This window comes from Mytilus edulis, chromosome 10 (assembly GCF_963676685.1).
Source record: "Mytilus edulis chromosome 10, xbMytEdul2.2, whole genome shotgun sequence".
NCBI classification, from domain to species: domain Eukaryota; kingdom Metazoa; phylum Mollusca; class Bivalvia; order Mytilida; family Mytilidae; genus Mytilus; species Mytilus edulis.
Window position 1 is genome coordinate 60,500,561 of NC_092353.1, and position 27,836 is coordinate 60,528,396.

Genomic DNA, 27,836 nt, shown 5'->3' on the forward strand with positions numbered 1-27,836 from the left:
ATAAACTTTGATTATTCACGTCTCGTAATATCTTCCAATCAGGTAGCAAGAAAAATTTACGCACTGACTGTCCATCGTTCAATTCTTAATCTCGACTCCTAGGAGTCGATAATCAGTGACCCTTATAGCAATTAGGCAGGCAAGACAAATTCAACCTTAAAATGGTGTGTTCTCTATGAAAGATTAGAACTTGTGACATACGACTGAAAGATGTATGGGAGGTCCTTGATGAAAGATTAGAACTTGTGACATACGACTGAAAGATGTATGGGAGGTCCTTGATTTCTGTATACCAAGTTAAATTTGTTAGGCCATTTTCTTTATTCTATAATACGTTTTGTCTGTTATTCTCTTTAAAATATAATATATAAGCACTTCGTTATTCTCTCTTCTTTATTTTGGGGTTAATTTTCCCCTTTTCTTTCTATTTTATACCCATTATTCGCAATTCTATAAACCCCACCTATGCCCTCCTATAATTTCTTTGGTAAGTTTAAATCAACATGATTCTTATTATATAGTACATTTGTAAATTTGTCCACAAAAGCCCGGGCAGAATCAAACTCGCAACAGACCGTATCGTAAAGTAATAGTACACATTTTTTTTCTAATATTAACCTGTTATATGCCTTATATTCCTTAGGTTTCTGGTGAACAAAAATGTTGATTTCAATATTAGCAATAAATCATAGAAAAAAAAATGAAAGGCATATTACAATACGATCTTTAATATTGGACCCCCCTTTTTCACGATCAAGGCATTTGAATGGGGATATAAAGTTAGAATCCCTTTTAAAAATAGCTGTAAACGCCCCTGAAAGTAGTCCACGATTTAAGATAACTAGAACACACCCGCGAAATCGCGGGCATATACAGCTTGTGAACTGTTGTAGGATGATGTTTGTAAAAGATAATTATGTATCATGGAGAATTTCAGAAAAGGTATCAAAAGCCCTCTCCCTTTTTCCAAATTTCGATATTTGTTTCCTTTCTGTTAAATTCAACTGTTTTCGTGTTTCTGGCCTCAGACCACAATTAGTATTCTCCTTTGCTACAATGCATCTTTTGGTAAAAGTCAAATTAAATTAAAAATTTGCACCGCTTCAAACATGAAATAAATGTAACTAATTATATATCGACCGTTATTAGTCTAATAAAATATGCTTCTAGGACGATCGGATCCATCAGTGGTTTTTCTTCTGAGAGACTTATTAACATGCGAATGGTAGGATATGAATCTTGTATAAATGACTAAGACCGACACTAAGGCTTTAGATTGTACAAATTGTTTATGACATTTTGGCAAACTTTTAAGGCTAGCACATTATGGACCAACAAGTCAAGTAATCTATGTTTAAAACTTTATAACGAAAATCTCTGTAATCATGTCTGTGATTTTTCAAAAAAATCTTGGCTTTATTCTCATCAAATACACATTTCTTATTGGGAGCAACCCCCAAAATGAGGGACTATCCCTCAGACAAGGAGTCAATTTGCTGTTGTAGAAAGGAAAAGAGAAACACTTCGCATTTTTATCTTAAAAGGAGGTACTTGAATTCGATGTATTTGCAACGACTTTTTTTCAAAAAGGGCTCCACTTATTTTTTTTATAATAAGGAAATTGCTATGTGTTTCTTTATTCTACGTTGGCTAGAGGTATAGCGGGAGGGTTGAGATCTCACAAAGACATGTCTAACCCCTCCGCATTTTGCGCCTGCCTTAAGTCAGGAGCCTCTGGCCTTTTTTTCCAAATCAATATGGATACTTCTTAATGTTTTGTTTTACTGAATATGCATGAAATATTTCCCTCTAGAAGTAACGCACGCAACAAACAACACGATATATAGTTGACAGCAACAAACAACACGATATATAGTTGACAGCAACTATATGAAGAAAACAACTGAACATCAGAAGTGCAATAAAAACAAACTCTAACATACATAACTAATTCTTTTAATTTATTAATACTAGTTCCTTTTTTTAGCTCCAAAATGCATGTGCATACACCACAGCGTTTTGACACAAATTAGCTCCGCGCCTGATTCTGGTGCAAACATTTTAGGGCATATATTTTGTAGCCGGACACACGAACACAGTGATATAATAAAAATATCAATACTCAAATAGTTCAGTATTAAGCTAAATTCAATACAATTGATCGGTTTATTTTACATGTAGATGACCGTGAGGTCATTCCGATGTATTGTTATCGCCAAAATTTCCATTATGCAAATTATTTTGGGGTTTTCAACTGATCCATAAAAATTATAGATCCGCGGTCATTATCTGGTGCAAAATAACATTACTCATCGCTTGTTTCAAATTTATTTTTTCAATGGATACTCCTATAAATATTTTTTTTTATTAAAACACAAATTGATATGAAAATGTGTTGTCGTTAGATGTATATACAAAAGTAAAAAAAACATTCATAATATCTAAGCACACGTACCGTGTATGAATGCCTTCTAATATCCAATCTTTGGGGTAGAAACATCGATTGTTTTTTACAGAAGAGTGCCCATCATGCACTTGCACTGCACTATAAGTAGAATTGTAAAATAGAGTGACATACAGATGAAAAATATATATACATGCAAACGTAATGTTAATGTAATATATTATAACAACCAAATGTACACTCTGGGACTATTATTATATTAGTATAACTGTTCCGGGTGTATTGATTTGTATCACTTTAATACAATAGTTATTACGGTGCGGTAGAATTTCCTGTCATTTATTAATCATCCACGTACGAACTTAATTGTACCAGAACAAATATATCTCTGTACATTGACCTCAGTTTCAGGTATAGAGAAGTGATTTGTTTCTGTGACATGTGCTTTGGACCATCCACAAGAACTTGCGGTCATCCGATGTTCAGTACTTCAGTACTTTGATTTTTAAAAAAAATGCCACAAATGAAAATTTTATAAGTTGATTGATATTTTCCACTTATATTACAAGTTTAGAAAACAATTTAGAAAGAGATTCAACGAGACTGACTGTAACTTCAGAGAAATACATCCTTAAATTTGCATTTCTGCCCTCGGGTACATTTTTTGGTTAAAAATGGGCAATAATTTCATTAAAAGGGAAAGTCGAATGCACCCTTTTATGTTCGGGCGTGTTTGAGTTTTGTCTTGAATACGTATAAAGCAAAAATGTCTCGCTCCAAATTCTATTAGTTTTATATATTTAGGCTACAGGTTGATTTAATATCTTTACAAATGTACTGTACTAAAAAATGAAATATGTTGGTCAAGTGAAATACCTTTCCGATGAGTCATAATGAGTTACAGAAGGTGTGTTCGAATAATAATTTTTTACTGACAGACTTTTGAAGTGGATCTTAAAAATGCATGACTTAAAAAACTTAATTGTTTATATGAGTTTTCATGGGTTGCAAGTCTTCAACCTCTGAAATGTTTAGTCTGCCATTCATTCCACGATTTATTGGATTTTTTTTTATGTTTTTGAACTTTCAAAAATTACATCTGAGAACCGATTGGATAAAAAAAAAATTAAGTTGACTTAAGTCAGAAAAGTAAATTAAATAGTGCTCAATAATTAGTAGATATAAGTAATGTCTTTTAAAATACAACGTTACTTGCATGCAAGGATTGTTATAGCCGCTTTGTGGATAAATTTGTCGGTTTCCAAGAGCAAAATTTGTAGCGTCTTGTCCCTATAATGGCTTCCATTTTTACGACTGAAGTGGCCGTAATTTGGAGATCATTTTGACGAAGTCGAAACAAGAAAAAAATCTTTAAATTTCACTTTTTCTGAGTGTAAAAAAAGACATGAACGTTTTCAGTGGCGGATTTACAAGGGGCACAGGGATTTGTTTTTAAAGAGATTGTCGTATTTCCTCACCTCTTATTTTCAAGGTAAATCGACAATTTCTCCCTCCCCCCTCCCCTTTTTTTCCCCGGTCCATGAAAAATGAATTAAAATTTTCTAATGTATAATCATTAATAAAATGCTATTTTAATTTCATAAGATCAACTTTGTAGCAGAATCCGGGACTTATACATTTCACTAAAAGCCCAAGCATACAGTTATATTTGTTTATTTTTCTTATTTCAATTATTATGTACATCTGTGAGGCTGTGAATAGGTCAACGAATAAGGATATGAAGGTGTTTTACAGATATTAGAAAAAAAATGTGCAAAACAGTAGGTATGGAAGCGAGGCAAAACATTATTGATAAGATAATGAAGAGGGGATAAAAGTATCGATTTCTTGGTTGGTTGTTTAACATCCAGTGGCAAATATTTGATGCATGTTTAGGACGAATATAATAAAGATCAATTGAAAGGAAAACAAAGAATAAAGTAAAATAGGAAAAAAAAAAAGATATTAAAATATAGAAACGATGATCTGACACCCCACCCCGAGAAAAACCTACTCACACTCGCATAATATTTTTTTTTCATGTTGCCCCCCTCCCCCAGACATCGGGGTTCAGGATCCGCCCCTGACGTTTTAACTTAGGAATATTGATGACCTGGACATGAATTCCTAGGAAATTGTTCCGAGGACATAATTACTGACATATAAGACTCAAATTAACAGTATACTAGTAAATTTTTTCACCATAGACATTTAATACTTGTGAAAATTCCGCCGTCCAGACACATTTATTAGGACTAATTTATCTCTTACATTTGAACAATAAGTATTCGTTCCTTTTGTGACAACCCTGTGATGAAATATTATAAAGCTCAAACAAACGCTAATAAATGTTTTATCTTTATGGAACTTCTTTCTGGCGATATTTTTGGTGTTGATGCGGAAAACATATATATATTCTCTCTCTTTGCTCTATAAAAAGTTCAACTATTCTTTTTTATCAGAAATTGCAGTATGCTAGCTAATACTAATCTATGGAGCAATCATTTGATTTGTATTTGGGAGGGGGCTGGAAAATGTTGTCCTAGTCTCAGTTTATCCTCACTTTTTTTTACATACATAACATCCTGCTTTTTTGTTCGAGTCCCCGCTGCCTTTTTTCAAGAAAAATGCATCCACTTTTGTAGTCAGTGGGCCCCCTTATGACAATTGATCACAATTTCCTGACCCGCCACTAAATAAGCCGGGTCCTTCATTATGATTTTTTAACCCTTTTTTTAAACATTCGCTCATTATAACTATAATTAATTGATAGCTGTATTCCGGCTGAACATTGCTCTTTTTTTGTTATCAGTATAATTTTACCCTATTCTTTATTCTGCTTCTGCTTCTGCCTGATTATTTTTTGGTGAAATTGCCGCTATTCATGTTATTTTCTGTAATCGGTATATTTTCATCAAATTATTTAATTTTACAAATTTTACCAATTCTTTAATTAATTTTCCATTTTCTTAGCGTTTAGTTTATATTTTAGCTGAATCCATTTTCCCAATCCAGTATTCTCTTTTTTCTATGATGCTTGCCCATTTTTTTTCTATCTTTTAATTTTTTTTGCCAATTAAAATGATTAATTATTCTTTATTCGGGAAAGTCCCCCAAGACCTTCACTTCACGCTTCATCGAACCACGGGCATTGTGGGCTACTATAGGCGGGAATTTTCTATTGATCTAATTATTCAACTCTTGTGGAAGGATCCATTTTGGTATAAAAATGTTGCTCTGAACGGCTGTTCACACATTTGATTTGAAAGTTTCGTCTAAAAGGTAGGTTGTATTCTTTCTTTAAATTTATAAATAATATATGGCCTAGTATATTTTGTTACGCAGTATAAATAGTCAAGTTTTAAAAGTTACACAGTATCGGAATGTTAATTTCAGTTTCGTAGAAAACTTTTTGTAATTCACTTTATAAAAAATGTTTTACACATTTTATAATAAAGATAAGAAGAGAAGATTTCATCTTTTAACATATATTAAATACTATTGTATTAAGTTTCTGGTTCAACCAAAGAATTGGACTGAACTCTGTGGATTTTCGATTCGAGTTGACCGGTATGCATGTGGGAATCGATTTGTAATATTATGCCATAGAAAAGTAAATTGTTTTATCTAAAATGGTTAATTCGAGTTTTATCCTGAAAAACAGGAATTTCGCAATTTTAAAAATAGGTCCCAACCCAGAATACAGGGATTGGTTTTTTTTTTTTTTGGGGGGGGGGGGACAACTTAATGTCCCAATTCAAATGCATTGATTGTCCAAACAGAAGGGGGTTTCAACTCCTGAACCCTCCCTCCCTCTGGATCCGTTACTGACCATGACAATCATCCTGGATGGCCTCTTTTTGAGACAATGTCTGTTGTATTTGTTGTTGACTTGTTTTCATTCTAAATATTCAACATGCATGAACTATTTGCCACTGGATGTTAAGCAACCACCAACAATCAATAAATCATTCATTTTTGTCTTGCTTGACAGAGTCAAAAAGTGAGACATAGGTATGCTGTTTTGGGGGTCAGCAATGACAGCGTCAACAATGTATAAGTTTGTGATTTGGTCTAGTTTATGGTGAACCACTCAGTGGTAGGTCAAAGATATTTGGTATGCAGTTGTATTAGAATTGGCACATTTTATTGCCATGGAGATTATTTGGCCCCGCCCCCTCAGTTATGGTCTATTTTGATATATACTACATACCATAGGTCAATTATATTTGGTGTATGGAATTATTTGTGACGTTTATTTTACCATGAACTCATAATGCTCAGTGTTAAGTTTTTGTGTGTTGGTCTGTTTATATGGTTAAGTTTGTCTTCTTAGATACTTTAAGCAATAAGACACCTATGTTTAATGCATCTATTGATTGTTCAGTGTACATGTACATGTCTGTTTGGCAAGGTTCAACTGACCTTGACCTCATTTTCATCATATCCAGAAATCAACGCCACTTTGCTTATTTGCATATTATACTAAAGAAATCGGATACGGGATACGGAAATTATATTGAAATGATAGGGAATTTTGAAAAAATATCTCTTTTAACTTTTATTTAAGTGATAGACTGGTTGCCGGGGCAGAAAATAAATATACACAACAATATACACCATTGAAACGAAACATAATGACTGTTGTTGCAAAAATACAGGTTCCTGAGCTATTTTAAAAATCGAAGCGAGAGGCTTTAAACATTGCAGTATAAAATTTAGTCAAAAATGGCTGAAACGTCAAATTTGCAAACTTCGTGTCGAAAATTGGCTAATAAGGTCATTAGATAAACAGGTTGCCGGGGTGAAATTTAAAACTTGAATGTCCAAAGAATAAGCAAGTCCAAACCTTGAATGTGTAGTCGTTAAACTCTAGGTTCCCACGTAAAGTGAAAATGGCCCTATTTCAAGAAGAATTAACGCACGAAAACACGAACAATTGACTAAATTCGCGTTCATTGTTTCGATTTTGACCGCCTGACAACTTTACGGAAATACCAGAGTGATTATAATCAAGGACTCTGTGACGGGCAACATTTAATATCCGTGTTTTAAAGATTTTATTGATATCAAGCCAGTCCAGTTCAAACTATTATCACGTGGTACAATTCTCATTTACATATTATGAATAATAATTAGCAAAAGCGTTACTAATTTCTGGCTATGTGGTTCATTGTTCTATATTTAGTTTACTTAGAAACTATAAGAAGTGTGTCAACTATATATTCGGTATATATAAAATGATTGATTGTAAGGTGTACATGTATTTCTCGTTTGCTTTATTTGACCTTGACTTCATTTTCTTGGATCATGTTAAGTAAATGTGATATTTGTAAGGATTTATTTATAATAGGACTATCAACATAAAATCAATAGTTAGTATTAAATAAGGCGAGACATTTTACCATGTTACTATCAACTTGTGTTTTGGTCTGTTTTTCACTTCCCTTAAGGGGGCTCGCGGGTCTAAATCATTTTTAACCGGATTTTTGTGACAAAATATTGATTTGGGGATGTACGGCGGGCGGCAATCAAATGTTGTCCGTGCAATAACTCATGAACTGTTCAACCAAAGCTTTAAAAATTTTAATATGTTGTTACTTACAACTAAATGAGGGTCAAGTTCAATAATGGCAATTTTGACTTTTACCGTTCAGGAGTTATATGGTTCTTGAAAGATTGAAAAATGGAGTTTCCAGTCGTGTCCGTGCATTTACGCATGAACTGTTCTACCTAAGCTTCCCAAATTTTAATATGTTGTTACTGATGACAAAATGGAGGTCAAGTTAAATAATGACGATTTTGACTTTTACCGTTCAGGAGTTATGGTTCTTGAAAGATTGAAAAATGGTGTTTCCAGTCGTGTCCGTGCATTTCGCATGAACTGTTTTACCAAAGCTTCCCAAATTTTAACATGTTGTAACTGATGACAAAATAGAGGTCAAGTTCAATAATGACGATTTTGACTTTTACCGTTCAGGAGTTATATGGTTCTTGAAAGATTGAAAAATGGTGTTTCCAGTCGTGTCCGTGCATTTTCTCATGAACCATTCAACCAAAGCTTTTGAAATTTTTATATGTTGTTACTGATGGCAAATTAGAGGTCAAGTTCAATAATGACGATTTTGACTTTTACCGTTCAGGAGTTATGGTTCTTGAAAGATTGTGAAATGGCGTTTCCATTCACGTTGTTGCATTTACTCATGAACCATTCAATCTAAGCTTTTCAAATTTTAAGATGTTGATACTGATGACAAAATGGAGGTCAAATTTGATATTGACTATTTTCACTTTCACCATTCATCAGTAATGGTTCTTGTGATATTGCCAGGACACAAATAAATATTAATAAATCCGGTTTGCTGTCGTTGTGACAGCCTATTGTTTTTATTTTATATAAGATTTCGCTATATTTTTATATAAATGAACTTTATCTTATACTTAGGCCAATTAAAATTAATTGATAGATTTTCATCCCCGCCCGCCCCTCTGAAATCGCCCCGCCCCGATTTTTTTTTATTTATAAAAATTTACGATTTCCGGATTTTGTTCATTTCCATTTCAGGTAAACGTCAAACATTTCGTTTCATTCATAACTTCCTGTTTCAAATTTCGGTTTTCGTATTTCTTGCGAGTAATTTAAAATGATTCTGCAGCTCTAGACTATGGTGACAAATCATCTACCGAGAATAGAGATTGATTACGAGAAGGGCATGAAATACTCGGGATTCAAGTAATACGCTGTGTCCAAGAACGCAAATTGCGGCATGACACACATTTCTGTGATAGAACCGTTGATTATTTTATTGATAAAATGACTTTGTGTCAGGAATTTTTGACTATGAATTATATCCAAAGAGCAAGAATCGTGGAACACATTGGTACAAATATAACTGGATTAAACCAATTGACACAAGCACAAACTTGTTAGATTTATGACCGTATATTGAGTTCAAAAAGTCGGCAAACATACACTTAGATTTACCCATGGCTATTGTTTTTTTGTTGACAAAAAGAAAACACCTTCTGTCCCAATACCCTCAATAGAGTCATTAAACAACTTCTTTATTGTTTAGTTCATGTTTTACATATTAATTATATTTGCATCTATAAGAAGAATCATAAAAGCACCAACCCTATTATTTTCAAAACTGTTTGAGTTTTCATTTTATTCTGTACTCATAATTATTGTGTTGCATACCAATTGCATATTTGTTCCATTTTATGAAGACAAAAAAACATAAATTTGGTGAAGGAAGTCCAACTGAAGAGAGCATTTCTCGTATGTTTATGCCGTTTACTAAAAATAGGTTGCTAAAGCAGCAATTACATGTAGAACCGTGAGTGGTTGTCAACACTAGATTTTTATTTAAGATTTGAAAATTATGTACGATTCCTTATAAATACATGTATATACATGATATAAGCTTATAATTACACTTGGGTATATGAAGAACACGTCACAAGAGGGTTTCATAAGAAATAAAAAATAAATAATAAAATCCTCCCACCCGCCCCATTTTTTTCAAAAATTTGGATGAAAATCTACTTATTAATTTAAGTTGGCCTTAATAGAAAAATGAAATAAAAAATGGGGTTATTGTTCATTTATGTTCACAATCTGCCTTCGAAAGAAGCATACAATTTTGACCTTGTATTCTGTTGAACTAGTTGGAGAAAAAGCAGTAATATGGAAATGAAAAAAGAACCAAATTACAGAAATTGCTTAAATTTTACAATTATTTAGTTTAAATACAGCTTATTCGAAAATAATACTAAAAAATATAGGTCACAGATGAGTTTAAAAAGCGATTTCAATTTTAATGCCAAAAAAGGCATTTTTTTCACCAAAGGGAGATAATTTGGAGTTTTTTCAATGATATCTACATTTTTTAAAGTCACCTGGGGCCAACAGGAATTGATTGTTTGGAATGATTTTTGTACCATATGATATAAAAGTAACAATTACTTAAGGTAATTAATAAATTTGCAATGAAAAATAAATGTTTAATTTTTTTCTGAAATCTGAAAAAAACCCGCGAGCCTCCTTAAGGAGTATATATACGTACCCTTTTTGTAGTTTGGTGTTTCAATGCTTAATAGACAGCATTATTTTATGCAGTGCAAATAATGATAGTGTGTGCATGCATGCATGGGGCATCATTTTTCAGATACAATTGTTTTTTTAAAAGCAATCTATATAGACTTATACCATTGACTCAACATCAAGGAACATCTCAGTTTCTTGTGATTGTTTTGCTTTAAATGGTATATAAAAAACAAATGGATTGAATTTAAACAACTATAATCTCCTTCTCATAATCTTCATGTTTCGATATTCCCCTTGACATTATCATTGTATGCGCGTTTTTAACAACACTGAAATTCAGAATCAAGCAGTATTTATATTTAGGGTTTTTATAAATTTAGAAACACGTCGGAGGGAATTCCCTAGTTTTGATAACATGCGAGAGTTCTCTGAATTCCGATCGATAAATCTATTTCTGTCATATAAGAACTGAAAGTTTGGAGTTTTCTTATGTCACCGTTATGAAACTGATATTTGATATTGTACTTCCATAAAGAAATGGAGGTCGTTTAATTAACATTTAATATATGTCCTTGCTACAAATCACAAGTCTAGGGTTGTAAGTATGTGCATGCCTATAGTTTTCTTGACTTGAAGGGGTATCAGTTTGAATGGTTGCTCTGGATTCCCTACTCCATTGATTAATTTGAAACTCATGGAATCCTTTCTATGTATGTCTGCTATTGAGGGTTATTGTTGTTGCATAATTTTAAATCATAATTATATGCATCATTTGAATTTAAATTAATGTAGTCCACAACATAAAGGTGTAACTAGAACACCCCTTTAGTCAAAATGGAGTCTTCCATATTATCGCTATAATTTGTCTCCCTTCCGTAAGTAACTTTCGTCAAACTTTTAAACGACAATATGTTGAGAAAATTAACTCGTTCTGTCAAAATGCATCGTATTATATTAAAACCGATCACAATTTAAACAGAGGAATGTGTACGGAAAGGAGTCATGCCCACTGACCCATAGGAAATTAAATATTGAAAGAGTTAGGAATGGGGTTCCACCTAGAATTCATGTAGGAAAATAGGGGTACGAAGTGAAATACCTTCTCTCATTCTCAGTGACTGCTGTGGAAAGTAAACTTGGAATTGATAGAACAAAAATAAAATAGATTGTTCATACATTTCACTTGTATCGAGGATTGGCTATTTTTAAAGTTGAATAACTATTCAGATTATGTAAATAACATTTTAAGAGCATTATTCATTTGCAGTTGAATTATTTTTGAAAATAATACTAATACATGTATCAATGAAAACAATGACAGTCGTATACCTCAGAGCAATCTGTTCTTTGATTACTAATATGGACACATTTTTTTTGCCTTAAGTGTACTGGTGTATGAATTTCTGAAATTATACCAAAAGTTTCCATACTACAAAGGGATGGTTATGTGTTTTTTTTTGGCTCAAACCATTTAGCAAAAAGGGGAAAAAACAAGATGATCAGTTTTTGCAGAAAGCTTGACATATTGGATCGTGATTAAGCAGCAGCAGCAGAGACATCAGTTAACTTCTTGAAAGCTTTACGTTTTAGAAGGTGGAAGACCTGGATGCTTCATACTTTGTATATAGATGCCTCATGTTATGAAGTTTCTGTCAGTCACATGTCCAATGTCCTTGACCTCATTTACATGATTCAGTGACTACTTGAAAAAAATTTAGGATTTCTTGTAATGTTAAATTCTTAGCGCTCTCTTATTATAAGTAATACTAGGATAACTATATTTGGTATGTGCGTTCCTTGCAAGGTCCTCTTGCCATCAGACAGTTTTCACTTGATCTTGACCTCATTATATGGATCATTGAATAAGGTTAAGTTTTGGAGGTCAAGTCCATATCTGAGATACTATAAGCAATAGGTCTAGTAAATTAGTAATTAAAGTATATTCGGTGTATGGAAGGACTGTAAGGTGTAAATGTCCAACTGGTGGGTGTCATCAGACCTTGACCTCATTTTCATCGTTCAGTGGTCAAAGTTAAGTTTTTGTGATTTGGTCTTTTTTTTTCTTATACTGTATATATATGCAACAGGTCTACTGAATGCATGAATGAATCTTTATTGCATTAGCAACAACATTGCTTTAGCATAATACATATATATACATATATGACAAATATGACAGAATACTATATTTGGTGTATGGAATGATTGTAAGGTGTACATGTCCAACTGGTGGGTGTCATCTGACCTTGCCCCTATTTTCATCGTTCAGTGGTCAAAGTTAATTTTTTTGTGATTTGGTCTGTTTTTTCTTATACTGTATGCAATAGGTCTACTACATTTGATGTATGGAATGATTGTAAGGTGTACATGTCTAGCTGGCAGGTGTCATCTGACTTTGACCTAATTTTCATGTTTCAGTGATCAAAATTAAGTTTTTGGGTTTTGGTCTTTTTATGCCCTATTTATCGTGTTTATTGGCATTATGTTTTCTGGTCTGTGAATCCGTCCAACTGTCCCTTAGTACACATGTTCCCTATGATATGATCTTTTTAATTTAAATGCCAAATTAGAGATTTTATCCCATTTCCACAGTCCACTGAACTGAGAAAATTATAGAGGGATGGGGCATCATTGTACTATGGACACATTCTTGTTTAATACTATGCAATAGGTCAACAATATTTGGTGTATAGAAATACATGTACTTTATAATCTTTATATATATATATATGTCAATCGCACAGGTTTTATTTGACCTTGACCTCATTTTCATGGTTCATTGCTCAGTGTGAAGTTTTTGTTTTGGTTTGTTTTTCTTATTTATAAGCAATATGTCAACTATATTTGTTGAATGGAAGAATTGTTAGCTGTTCATGTCTGTCTGCAGTCGGAAATCTGGTTGAAATAGAACAAAAGAATCGAAGCTCTTTGTTAGAGAAGGCGATAAATGTTTAATGTAATGTTTACTATAGTGACAAAAAATTTAAAAGTTAATAGAAACAAACAAAATTACAATTTTCTTCTCAATTGCGAAGTGTTTAATTTTAAAAACACCATTTGCATAAGTTTTCAATTTATCTAGTACATAGTTAAGCAGAACAATTAGATATCAAGTCGACGACATGGGTATCTTTCAAGTTGGATGTAGAAAATGCATAACCTTCGTTTTTTTTTTTTAAATTACCACGGACGGAAAACATTTCAATCTATTAGTTCAGTAATTTTCGTGTCTGCCCTTCCATTATGTGACTCCAGAAAAAATTCCAAAAAAATAGGTAACAATTGTATAGAAAAGAGAAATCGAGTGCACCTTTTTATGTTAGGGCTTGTTTGAGTTGAATATTTTGTCTTGATATCGTACAAAGCAAGAATATTTTATACATTGTCTTGCTTCAGATTCTATCATTTTTATATATCAAAGATACAGGTTGACTTTATAACATAAAAAATCACAATACTAAAAGATGAAAAAATGGGTCAAGTGAAATACTTATCTAATGAATCACAAAAACAGAGTAGGTGTATTCGAATAGCTATTTTTTTTACTAAAAGTACTTGACGACAGTATTTCAAGTTGGATGATGAAAATGCATATCTTCGAAAAATTATAATTGTTTGTGTGTGATGACTAGGGTTAATAGTCTTCAAACACTAAAAAAATCTAGTCTGCCCTTCCACGAAATATTTAATTAGAATTTTTTAAATGTTTATGAATTTTCGAAAAATCCACCTGATAACCGATCAGACAATAGTTTTAAGTTGAATCAATGCAGACAAGATCATTAACTGATGCTCATTAGCTAGTTGATACATTTGTCTATTCAAATACAACTGACATATAAGGATCGTAATAGTGCAGTGTGGATAAATTTATCGGTTTCCAAGAGCAAAATTGGTAGTGCGTCATCCCTACAATGGCTTCCATTTCTACGATTGTGAAAATGAACTGGCGTAATGGGGAGATAATTTTGACGAGGTAGAATCCTGACTGTCTGGAAATATTAATAGTGAGTTTTCTTGGTCAATGTTAAGCTTATGTGACAGTTGTAATAAAGGACAATTTAGACAATTTGAGCAGTGCAAGGGAGGTAATCCAATCCATTTAAAGAATACTGTGATTACATTGTACCTCCCTTACACTGCTTGTAAATAATGTATTTAGAAATGATGATTGTATAAACTATTGTGTTAGAGTAATCCACACATAAACTATTGTGTTAGTGTAATCCACACATAAACTGAACTGTGAAAGGAGTATGTTCGATTAAAGGTCCTAAAATGGCCCACTTTTTTAGCGTAAATTTCAAATTCGGATTTATTGACCAATATCACGATAAATTATAGCTAATACATTGACTAGATAGGATATAAGCCATTTTGTTTAAAATTTTACGTTTCTGCGTTTCATTATGACGTCACAAGTTGTACTCATATTGATTTTTCACGAAAAAATCAATGAAAATGGGTAAATTTCCAAAGATTATTTGACAGGAAACATAGAGCGCATACGTCGACAACAAAGATCTTTTAAAATAATGTTTGTGAAGACATTTAATATGTCTTATTTGAATTTTAAGCTTGTCGACGCCTGCGCTCTATGTTTCCTGGTCCTTTATTTGGTTGAAATCCCGCTGATTTTGTCAAATTTCACCAAAATCCCTTAACTTGACCGTTTTGGAATGTAAAAATCGTTGTGTTAGAATTAAACTTTGACAAAAACACCCGTACGAAAATTTCAACCGGAGTTCAACTGGACTTCAGCTGGACTTGAGACGTATTCCAGTCTGACTTTGAAAAGTCCAGTCTGACATGAGCCGTACACGTACTTTTTCTTATACTTTGGTTATTTGCCAGCCGGTATTTTCTTAAAAGTCCAACCGCACTTTTTGTAATTCTGACAAGAAAATAAACACGGCTGGACTGTTGAGGAAATTTATCTTTCTGTATAATGATCAGCAGGATTTTTGTCTTAGAAAATTTTACAGTCATTTCTGAACAGGAATTCAGACTTAGAAAATTTTCATCAGCCAAATCTTCCCTAACAGAAATAAAAAGTTTGCCACATAAGGATTCTGTTCTTTCAAAGGAACAATTAATTTCTTTAAAAATGGAAAAGAGTTATAAATGAAAATGTGCGAGTTATAATAATGATATCATATTTTTTACAATATACTTTAAGATCAAACTATAAAAATTTGATCTTTCCCTATATTTTCAATTCCATCATTGAATATTTAACATAAGACTGTAAATTAACTGGAAAGTTGAAATTTAATATAGGTGACTTATTTTTGATTGAATTATATCCCAGTTAATATTTTCAACAATTATTTAAAACATTTTTACTTTTTCATGAAAAAAAACCCTAGCAAAATTACATCTGTCAATAGGTTAAATAAATTTATTTATTTTCTATTATATTTATATTTAATGAGATGAATGCATAAAATTAATAATTATCATCATTCTATAACATCAATTAGAAACTTGAGCCATAACAGTGATTTAATAGCAATAGTCTTGTAAATGTAGAAGTGAACATCTGTTTTCAATTAACCTCAGTCTGGACAGGTCACAGGAAGTAGCATCTACACAGAGGTTGATCATGAGGCCATTTGAAGGATAACACATTCCGAAATATATATTTCTGCAATTACTATCAATTTTATTGAACATTTCATAATTGAATAAATTGATTACTGATTTTCTTTTTTTAATATATCACATAATCAAAATTAGACATATATGCAAGCAGTCATAAAAAGCAAGTTTTTCACAGCTCCTTAAACAACCTCATGTGTTGCAATACAACACAATTTGAATTTGGAATAAACAGGAAGATGTGTTTTCTTTCTTGAAGAAAATGAGAAATTTATATTGGATGTAAAGCAAATGTTTAATTAGAAAAGATGGATCCTTCTAACTGGCAATTTAGGAAGAATGCTGTTTGGCAATGCATGTATTTTGGATTGCATATTCGAAATCTGGTAAGTACAATATGTAATTGAATTCCACCATTTTGGTGATATTATCTGATATGCTCTTTTTTCTTCAACTTATTGATGAAATAATTACAATATTATAAATAGCTTATTTTAATTTTTGAAGAGTAAAAAGAATTAATAAATACTACATTAAATAGTTATTCATGCAAAAAATTTCAGTTTTAGTAATTTTCAAAGCTTTACTTTATTTTTATGCACTTTAAAGTTATTTAGGCCTATTATACATGTACAATCATGATAATTATCACCACAAGTTTTTAGGAGTAAGCATTAAGCTTCACAATTCCCTATTTCTTGGTTTTGCCAGTATTAAGACAGTAGTAAAAAGAAAAAGAAATAAGCAAAATGGCATCTGATTTTGTTTTTTATTTCCAGATTATAACAAGGAATGCATATCAAATCAGAAGAATCCACCATCTGAAGACAAACTAAGCAGTTACGTGGTTCAAGAGGGAGGGTTCTGTCGGGTTGGACCCCCCTTTTTGTGTGGATCAGCCCCTGTTGAGGTCATCTTTAAAGGTCAAACAGAACTTTCTGAACTCCAGCTGGACTTTTAACAGTTCAGCTGGACTTCTAAAAGTTCAGCCGGACTTTTTCAAGTCCGGTTGAACTTTATAGAGGCCATATTTTTGCCAGAAATGCCGGCTGGATTTTTCAGACGTACTTTTATGAAAGTCCAGCTGGACTTTCTGAAACGGACTCCTGCTAATTTAAATATTTCGAGCCGGTTTACGGCTAATTTCGCTGAAAGTCCAGCCGGGTTATCCATTATAAGCAATTCAAAGAAAAGTCCAAATGATTATTATAAGTACGGTTCTAGTACGGCTACTGGCCGGCTGGAGTACGTGTCAAGTTTTTCGTACGGGCTGAGCTCTGTTTAACTTTTTCACATGTCTTTAAGGCAACTTAAAACAATTATTGTCTTGTAACCATGAACTTTATAATTGGGGCCAAATATGGCACTTACCGAACTTACTCCTTTACGTTCTCATTTATAAAACTCAAGGTTTACTGTATGTAGTTGAATCATGTTATGTTTACATGCAGTTGATTGTCAATGTATAGGCTTTGTCTGAGTTAACTGTACCAAAAACTAGCCATCTATATCTAAAGAAGAAATGTTTTTGAGTAAAATTAATATCGAAAACATTTAATAAAGTTCTGTACAGAATTAATTAGCTAAACTTGATTATATATAATGTTGCTTCAACGTTATAAAGAAAACTTTTTGTAGCTTTATTTACCCCTTATCAAGACGGAAAGTATCATAATTCCTGAATCGACTGGATGTACATAGAAATATTTGCCACTGGTCTTTACTCAATCAATGATTCACTCGTGAATGTATAAATGCATTTCTCAATAGAGTGTGTGGTAAATATTATATATTGTCAGACCAGTATTTCATATCCGGTAAATTATTATTGCACTTAGAAATAAAGAAAACCAACAATATTAATTTGCAATGTACGAACTGTTATTTTAAAAACAAAGTTTAAGTGGCTTAGAAGTATATCTGTATCTGTATGGTATCTGTTCGGTAGTATTTGGTCATTGCTCTCGGTTCAAACTAGTGACCATTTTATTAAAAACTAATGAATTGAGAAAAACACATAATATTATTTCTCATTTCTTTCATTTTTAGCTCACTGCTGCGAAAGGTCTCATGTGAGCTTATGCCATCACTTGGTGTCGGTCGTCATCTGTTGTGGTAAACTATTTAAAAAATCTTCTCTGAAACCTCTGGGCCAAATACCTTCAAACTTTTACTTAATGTTCCTTAGGGTATCTTGTATATAAATTGTATCTGAAATATTGATCCATCCCCAAACATGGCTGCCATGGCTAAAAATAAAACATAGGGGTCAAATGCAGTTTTTCGCTTAAATCTCAAAAACTAAACTTTTTAGAGTAATCTGACATGGAGTAAAATTGTTCAATTGGTCAAGATCTATCAGACCTGAAATTTTCAGACTAATCAAAACTCACTTTTGGGTTGCTGCCACTGAATTGTTAGTTATAAGAAAATTTTGAAGTTTTTTTGTTTTATATAACCTGTAAACAGCAATAATGTTCAGCAAAGTAAGATCTACAAAAAAGAAAATATGACCAAAATTGTCAATTGACCCCTAAGGAGTTATTACCCTTTAAAGACAATTTTTCACAATTTGTTCATCAATTTTGCTAACATTTAAAAATTTATGAAAAACAGGTGAGGGATTCAGGCTCTTGAGAGCCTCTTGTTTTTATAGATTATATATAAACTGTTGCATTGGTTTTCCCTTTTGAAAGATTTTTGGGGTTCTTTTTAGCTTATTGTTAGGTGTGAGCCAGGGCACATTGTATTTAATGGTTTTTCTTTTACAAATTGTGACTTGGATTGAGAGATGTCTCATTTTAAAGTTTCGGGACAATTACTAATGTTTAACTGTATGAATCTCTCTGACATTGTACCGTACATACAAGGTTCCATATAGTGAAGGGAATTAAGGATTAGTGTCCGGTTGGGGTTAATATCCCTGAACATTAAGGAATAAGGGGCCAAAAAGAAGCATTTTCTAGTTTACAGACAATAACTTGTGTTTTAGTGTATGGATCTCTCTGAAATTATACTACAAGGTTTCTTACTCCAAAGGAAAGGCTGGAATGGAGTTTTGGAGTTCTTGCTTAAAGAGTGGTTTCAATAAATGAGGGGCAAATAAAGGGGGAAACAAGGGTTTTTCAGGTTAAATGACAATTTAGACAATTAAAAAGCAGTGTAAGGGAGGTCAACTGAAATTTAAAGAATACTGTTATATTGATTTTTGGCCTTGAATGTTTGTCCCTAACATTTTGTTAACTGTGCATTTGCATTCAGGTATCGCAGATCAAATTTATTTGTTCATAGTGTGTTAATTTATGTTTTTTGATTGAGTTAAGCCTTTCATATTTTATCGTGTGGTTTTCTATGTTATGATGTTATGCTATGGTTTCAGAAAAAGGGAGTAGGTTTGGTACCATTAAAACGTTTAATCCCGCTGCAAATGTTTGCACCTGTCCTAAGTCAGGAATCTGATGTACAGTAGTTGTCGTTTGTTTATGTAATTTATACATTTTTCTCGTTTCTCGTTTTTTATATAGATAAGACCGTTCAGGTTTTCCTGTTTGAATGGTTTTACACGAGTAATTTTGGGGCCCTTTATAGCTTTTTGTTTGGGTGAGCCAAGGCTCCGTGTTGAAGTCCATCCCAATATGAATATATATAACTATTCCAGATAACAGTCATACCGTAGCCAGGGGGTTCCGGGGGTTTGGGGGGTTTAGACGAACCCCCCCTTGAAAACAAATAAGCACTGTTAAAGTCAATGTTCTGTTCTAATTGTGACTGTTAAAGTCAAGTTTGTGAGTCCAACAAACCCCCCCCCCCCCCCTTTGAAATTCCTGGCTACGGGCCTGAAACACCTACTGTTTGAAAGCTCAGTGAGGAAGTTTTCACTTTTACAGTGAACATAATAGACCTATGTTCTCCCATGCTCAACTTTGTTTGCATTTTAGAATAAATCTTGACATTTGTACATTGATTTCAATTGTTAGTTTACTCAGAAAATCATTGAATATCTTATCCTGATTGCGTGATCGACTGGTTAACTATTTCTGAATGAATTATTTCCGTTGTATTAAGTAACTCCGCAGGACCAGTCTAATAAATTTTATAAAATGTTGACTTTGAAAGATCAAAATAACCAAAGATTTCAACATTGACATCAATTTTTTTTAATTTAAAGAATATATAGAGGCATATATGAATGAAATGAGATGAAATAAATTGACTGCATTTCCCGACACTCACAAACTTGTTTTACGAACTTTAAACAATCAATGATCTTAAAAACGATCGAACACAGGGGTTTGTTACAATTTGCCGGGCTTACTATCCATACGAACCCCGAAATTGAGCAAGTCTTTGAAGTATTAATTATCACCTATTACATCTAATAATTGTTTAGTCAGCAGTAGTGAATTTTACCATTTGAAAATAATTGAGAGGATATGATTAGAAAAACAAACCCCAAGCTGATACGACATGAGAAATTCACTTTCTCCATGTCCAGCTTGGATGAAGCCATTTGAATATTATAAAACGTTAAGTTCAGAAAAATGAGAAATCATTATGCTTCATTAAAATATCAATTCCTGTCAAACGTTGTAAGGTTAACTGTACACTCTACAGTGGGATACAAAACCAAACACAGAAGCTGACAATGACTTTATTGTTGGTCTTACATGTTCTGCAACATCACCTGTTATAGTGCTAAGAAATCTTCACATAGACAGTCTGGTACTATAGACCAATCACGGAAAAAGACTTCTCCTTGGTTATTTTTTTTTGATACACAGATAGTATGAGGATTACATTGTATATGAATTTACAATGGAGAAATAAAGACTTCTTCTATATCCAGACAATAACATTAGCAAACAAAGGGGTAACTTCCAAGAGCATGATGAGGACCTCATTACAAGAGAAAACATCAATAGCATAATATAAGAAAAACACATAACAAATTAATTACAAACAAACCGTGCACCGCAACAAAGTTCCTAAGAATTGTCGGAAATTACGCGCTTACCACAGCGCTATATCCAAAAATCCTGGGGAGAACACTGCAGTTGTATTACCTAGGCACATCTCATTATTTGGCCTTGCCCTTCTGTTGAGGTTGCACTTGCATTTGTTAAGTTTAGCTGGATAATATCTAAATTTATTGCTTAAGTAAACAAAATCATGGTTAAAATTAGGAGTAAGCTTACTTTCTATTTGGACTTCTCTTGAACTGAATTTTAATGTGCGTATTGTTATGCGTTTACTTTTCTACATTGGCTAGAGGTGTAGGAGGAGGGTTGAGATCTCATAAACATGTTTAACCCTGCAGCATTTTCGCGCCTGTCCCAAGTCAGGAGCCTCTGGCTTTTGTTAGTCTTGAATTATTTTAATTTTAGTTTCTTGTGTACAATTTGGAAATTAGTATGGCGTTCATTATCACTGAACTAGTATATATTTGTTTAGGGGCCAGCTGAAGAACGCCTCCGGGTGCGGGAATTTCTCGCTACATTGAAGACCTGTTGGTAACCTTCTGCTGTTGTTTTTTCTATGGTCGGGTTTTTGTCTCTTTGACACATTCCCCGTTTCCTTTCTCAATTTTATTTTCCAACATTTATATATATGCAAATTTGATATTTTACAGAAATCTAATAACTAAAGCAGAAAATTTGAACAACCTAAGGTTTAGAGAAAGTAATGTAAAGGTAATGTATAACAAAAAGTGTGGTAATTAAGAATATTAGGCAGCAACCATTTGATTTTCTGGGGGGGGGGCTATGGTTTTTTTTGGAAAAAAAAGTTTGTTTCCAGTTTTTGGAGAAAAAAATAATTTGTTTTTGATTCTGAGAAAAAAAAATTGTTTGTTTCACCCTCAGCTGCCACTATATGTAATGCTAAAATTGAAAGAAAAAAATTGTTTTCGACTTGTCGCAAAAAAAATAGATAATGTTTTTCGCCGCAAAAAAAAAAATTTGTCCAGAAAAAAAAACCATAGCCCCCCCCAGAAAATCAAATGGTTGCTGCCTTAGTATTAACATATACATGGTGATTAGTTTTTTGTTGCATCATTCATATCACAAGATACTTAAATATAAGTATTAACTGAAGAAAAATCCTTCAGTATTTCAAGTTCTTAATCACCATGAACTGAAAAATTTTATTGAAAAGTGACTGGTAGTTGTTTTCATGAAGTATGCCAAGGGAGATAACTCTAATCACATTGAGAGGAGGTCCATTTTAAAGCATTTAAAACTAGTTAAGATTGTTTTTAATTATATTTATTTCGGTATTTAAGATATGTATTTAAATGATCTAATTTATGTGTATGCCTTCTCTTAATCTTGTTTCTTGGTATATAATTTTGATAAACATTTTTTTCAGCATTTCTTTAAAATGATAACATAACTTAAAGAAATCAAAAACTTTTCCAATATAACATTAGCCATAGTCGTGCTTACATCAGATAACTTTTCATTTTTCCAAAAACTGGTTATGATGTTGGATGCCATTTCTTTTAACAATAAGTTGTAACCGCATGAATCCCTATAAGCACACTAAACTTCTAAGTGTATTCTAAGTCATACACCATATATATTACAAATTTGTGAAGAAAATTTTGATTAAAAATAATTTTACTCATCTGTACTCTGTAGATCCTATGTATTGCACAAACACTGCACCTGGACTGAAGACAAACACTGCACCTGGACTGAAGACAAACACTGCACCTGGACTGAAGACAAACACTGCACCTAGACTAAAGACTTTAGACATAATATCCAAGTTAAATGGGACTAGTGACCACTGGAACTAGCTCCTTCAAAAAACATAGTCATTATTGACCTCTATATTGATGTGTTATGATGAAATCATGTTTTTGATAGTTGCATTGATAAATGTTCATGCATTAAAACATTGGATTGACTTTGACCCAAGACTTATTATAGTTTCTCCAGAGTATAAATGAGTTTGTCAATTTTAAGTGTTTAGAAAATTTAATTTTAATATTTACCAATTTGTGAAATTTGATAGCAAGGCTAATGGCTGGTGCACCAAAATAGATTTTCATAATTGGCTGTATTTTCACTGATAAAAAATTCTGAAAAATTGTAACAGCAAATAGCTTCTCTTTAAAGCTGATATAAATTAAGAGCTTTTGTTAAATTTCTTTAATTTATGTTGCCCTCCTTGACGGAAGAAGACACATTCATGGCAGATAGCAAAGTCATAATGTACGTATTTCCTTAAAACTATGTTCATGTTTGTAAACAAAATGGATCATTTTTGTCGAGCCTGCAACTTTTGTAGCAGAAAATTTGACAGGGATATTGATCTGGTGGCGGTGTTAGCTTTATATATTAGAAGGTGGAAGACCTGTATGCTTCATACTTTGTATATAGATGCCTCATGTTGCGAAGTTTCCATTGGTCACATTGTCTTATGTCCTTGACCTCATTTTCATGGTTCAACGACTACCTTAAAAAAAAGATTTTTTATGCCCCACCTACGATAGTAGAGGGGCATTATGTTTTCTGGTCTGTGGCTCCGTTCGTCCGTCCGTCCATCCGTCTCTGCTTCCGTTCGTCCGTCCGTTCATGTTAAAGTTTTTGGGCAAGGTAGTTTTTGATGAAGCGGAAGTCCAATCAACTTGAAACTTAGTAAACTTGTTGCTTATGATATGATCTTTTTAATTTTAAAGCCAAATTAGACTTTTGACCTCAATTTCACGGTCCACTAAACATAGAAAATGAAAGTTGGAGTTTCAGGTTAAAGTTTTTGGTCAAGGTAGTTTTTGATAAAATTGAAGTCCAATGAACTTGAAACTTAGTACATATGTTCCCTATAGTATAATCTTTCTAATTTTAATGCCAAATTAGATTATTACCCAGTTTCACGGTCCATGGAACATGGTAAAGGATAGTGCGAGTGGGGCATCCGTGTACTTTGGACACATTCTTGTTTAATGATAAAAACTTGTACCATAAAGAAAATTTCAGAGATTTAAAAGTAAGTTTTGTTTTTTCAGTTGAATCAATTTCTTCTATTGTCTTAATCACAAATATGGAGAATTGGTTAAAATGCTTGATACAGCTATTATGACCGCTCCTTTTTAAATGACTGCCAAAATTTAAAAAAAATTGGTTGTATATTGATATCACTTCGTTGTCAGCGTTGTCCAAAGACAGATGGTTTCTGCGTAATAACTCATGAATAAGTAAATAGAAATCAATAGAATTTTAACATAAGGTTTATAACCAGTACAGGAATTGATTTTGGGAGTTTTTGTCTCAATAGTTTAGAAACAAGGGGCCCAAAAGGGGTCAAAATAAGTATTTTTCTAGTTTTGAGACAATAATTTGTGTAAGTGTATGGATCTTTTTGAAATTGTGCCACAAGGTTCTATTTTAGAAAGAAAGGTTTGAATTGATTTAGGTGGTTATGGCCCAAACTGCTTAGAATTGGGTCCAAAAAGGGGTAAAAACAATACTTTTCTAATACTTTGTATAAATTGCAGGTAACACACCAGGATGAGTCGCATGTTAGTATTTGTTCATTAGAATTAGGTCTTTCCACTTTTCGTGGAAAGACCTGTTTTTCTTCTGATTATTTTTTTTCTTCTGCCGTCTGAGATGCTTTTTTGTCTTACAACATATCGAATGGTTTTTTTGGCCAATGATATTGTACAGTAATAGGGTTTCAAAACTCACCCTGTGTGACCGAATACTTATTCTTATAGGAGTTATCTCCCCGCGTTCCCTTTTTCTTGTTATCGCTATATCTCTTAAACCGTAAAAGATTTTAGCAAACTGTTTTCACCGAATTGTTCGTCTACTCTTGAGAATAATTTGGTTTATTTTGACTTGAGTGATGGGAAGACATCTTTGAAAATTTAATATAGGCGATTTGTTGGATAAATTCATACGTTATAAGTCGTAGAGGCCTACAGTCTTTTGATATGAAGTTCTTGGTCCATTTGAAGAAAATCGAAGTCAAGGTCAAAGGTCAAGGTCATGTTTTAAATTTAAAATTTTGCTTGTTATCATTATTCCACAGAAACTGACAGTAAATGATATATGTTTGCCAAATAACTGTTTACAATAAGGCGCAACTTCAACCTATTTCAGTCAAAGTGTTTTGGTTAACCCTTATAGGAGTTTTCTCCCCTTATGTATTTCAAATCAGTATTTCTCCACAACCATACAAGTGATTGACCTTCCGTTTTGAGTTCACTGACCTATGACCTTGAAATTGAGATCAAGATCGAAGGTCAACGTAGTGTTATAAATTTTGAATTTTGCTTGTTATCGTTATTCAAAAGAATCTTTTACAGTTAATGATATGATTTGTTTGCCAAATTACTGTTTACAAAAAGGCGCAACTTCAACCTATTTCAATAGCCAAAAAATATTCCCCATTTTAAAGCTGATACTAATTTATAATTTCCTTTTGTTACAGATACCCATATATGTTCCACTCCAACGAGAGGGATTTCATGGAAGATAACTCACCAGGATGAGTCACATGTTAGTATTTGCTCATTAAAATTGTACTTGAAACTATGTTTTACTGTAACAATAGCTTAGAATTTTATGACAAATTTGTTCTTAAATCAATTTCTTTTATTAAAATTTCGATTCGAATGCTGCATTTTTTAATTAGAATTGATAGTAATTGTATATTAAGTGTCGCTGATTTAAAATTTGACATAAAACACATCACATTAATTTCAATAGCCAAAAAATATTCCCCATTTTAAAGCTGATACTAATTTATAATTTCCTTTTGTTACAGATACCCATATATGTTCCACTCCAACGAGGGATTTCATGGAAGATAACGCACCAGGATGAGTCACATGTTAGTATTTGCTCATTAAAATTGTACTCGAAACTATGTTTTACTGTAACAATAGCTTAGAATTTTATGACAAATTTGGTCTTAAATCAATTTCTTTTATTAAAATTTCGATTCGAATGCGGCATTTTTAAATTAGAATTGATAGTTATTGTAAATTAAGTGTCGCTGATTTAAAATTTGACATGAAACACATCACATTAATTTCAATAGCCAAAAAATCTTCCCCATTTTAAAGCTGATACTAATTTATAATTTCCTTTTGTTACAGATACCCATATATGTTCCACTCCAACGAGGGATTTCATGGAAGATAACGCACCAGGATGAGTCACATGTTAGTTTTTGCTCATTAAAATTGTACTTGAAACTATGTTTTTACTGTAACAATAGCTTAAAATTTTATGACAAATTTGGTCTTAAATCAATTTCTTTTATTAAAATTTCGATTCGAATGCGGCATTTAATTAGAATTGATAGTAATTGTAAATTAAGTGTCGCTGATTTAAACTTTGACATAAAACACATCACATTAATTTCAATAGCCAAAAAATCTTTCCCATTTTAAAGCTGATACTAATTTATAATTTCCTTTTGTTACAGATACCCATATATGTTCCACTCCAACGAGAGGGATTTCATGGAAGATAACGCACCAGGATGAGTCACATGTTAGTATTTGCTCATTAAAATTGTACTTGAAACTATGTTTTACTGTAACGATAGCTTAGAATTTTATGACAAATTTGGTCTTAAATCAATTTCTTTTATTAAAATTTCGATTCGAATGTGGCTTTTTTTAATTAGAATTGATAGTAATTGTAAATTAAGTGTTGCTCATTTAAAATTTGACATAAAACACATCACATTAATTTCAATAGCCAAAAAATCTTTCCCATTTTAAAGCTGATACTAATTTATAATTTCCTTTTGTTACAGATACCCATATATGTTCCACTCCAACGAGAGGGATTTCATGGAAGATAACTCACCAGGATGAGTCACATGTTAGTATTTGCTCATTAAAATTGTACTTGAAACTATGTTTTACTGTAACAATAGCTTAGAATTTTATGACAAATTTGGTCTTAAATCAATTTCTTTTATTAAAATTTCGATTCGAATGCGGCATTTTTAATTAGAATTGATAGTAATTGTAAATTAAGTGTTGCTGATTTAAAATTTGACATAAAACACATCACATTAATTTCAATAGCCAAAAAATCTTTCCCATTTTAAAGCTGATACTAATTTATAATTTCCTTTTGTTACAGATACCCATATATGTTCCACTCCAACGAGGGATTTCATGGAAGATAACGCACCAGGATGAGTCACATGTTAGTATTTGCTCATTAAAATTGTACTTGAAACTATGTTTTACTGTAACGATAGCTTAGAATTTTATGACAAATTTGGTCTTAAATCAATTTCTTTTATTAAAATTTCGATTCGAATACGGCATTTTTTAATTAGAATTGATAGTAATTGTAAATTAAGTGTCGCTGATTTAAAATTTGACACATCACATTAATTTCAATAGCCAAAAAATCTTTCCCATTTTAAAGCTGATACTAATTTATAATTTCCTATTGTTACAGATACCCATATATGTTCCACTCCAACGAGGGATTTCATGGAAGATAACGCACCAGGATGAGTCACATGTTAGTATTTGCTCATTAAAATTGTACTTGAAACTATGTTTTACTGTAACGATAGCTTAGAATTTTATGACAAATTTGGTCTTAAATCAATTTCTTTTATTAAAATTTCGATTCGAATGCAGCATTTTTTAATTAGAATTGATAGTAATTGTATATTAAGTGTCGCTGATTTAAAATTTGACATAAAACACATCACATTAATTTCAATAGCCAAAAAATATTCCCCATTTTAAAGCTGATACTAATTTATAATTTCCTTTTGTTACAGATACCC

The 27,836-nt window shown here is 32.3% G+C and overlaps 1 long non-coding RNA gene across 2 annotated transcripts; it reads left to right on the top strand.

Annotated features, from left to right (window-relative positions):
* The first annotated feature begins 5,557 nt into the window (after positions 1–5,557).
* LOC139491645 (uncharacterized) lies at positions 5,558–26,584 on the top strand. 2 transcript variants are annotated; one of them, XR_011656602.1, is made up of 4 exons: positions 5,558–5,686; positions 21,685–21,745; positions 22,422–23,272; positions 26,499–26,584. It is a non-coding gene; the product is annotated as an uncharacterized lncRNA (long non-coding RNA). The 2 variants fall into 2 exon arrangements; XR_011656603.1 differs by lacking the exon at positions 26,499–26,584 and adding an exon at positions 25,497–25,564.
* The last annotated feature ends 1,252 nt before the right edge of the window (positions 26,585–27,836 follow it).